Raw genomic sequence first — 274 nt, forward strand, 5'->3', positions numbered from 1 at the left:
GAAGCCGGACTGTCTCCTATGGAGAGTATTTAATGTTTTCTGAAAGGGGTGTGCTCAGTTAGGCACAAGAACCTGATCCCTTCAGAAGGCAAACATGAACAGGGCTGTGCCAACCCCGAAGTGATTGCTTAATGCCTGATCAGCAGGGCCAGATGGTGCATCATGCAAGTGCTTGCTGGTGACTGCACCTCACACACCAGGCTTTGACGTGCCCACCTCCCTCAGGCTAAGCGCCACTGCTTAAATACCTGAGGAAGGGGTAAAAAGAAAAGTA

This window comes from Elgaria multicarinata, chromosome 13, assembly GCF_023053635.1.
Source record: "Elgaria multicarinata webbii isolate HBS135686 ecotype San Diego chromosome 13, rElgMul1.1.pri, whole genome shotgun sequence".
Taxonomy (NCBI): domain Eukaryota; kingdom Metazoa; phylum Chordata; class Lepidosauria; order Squamata; family Anguidae; genus Elgaria; species Elgaria multicarinata.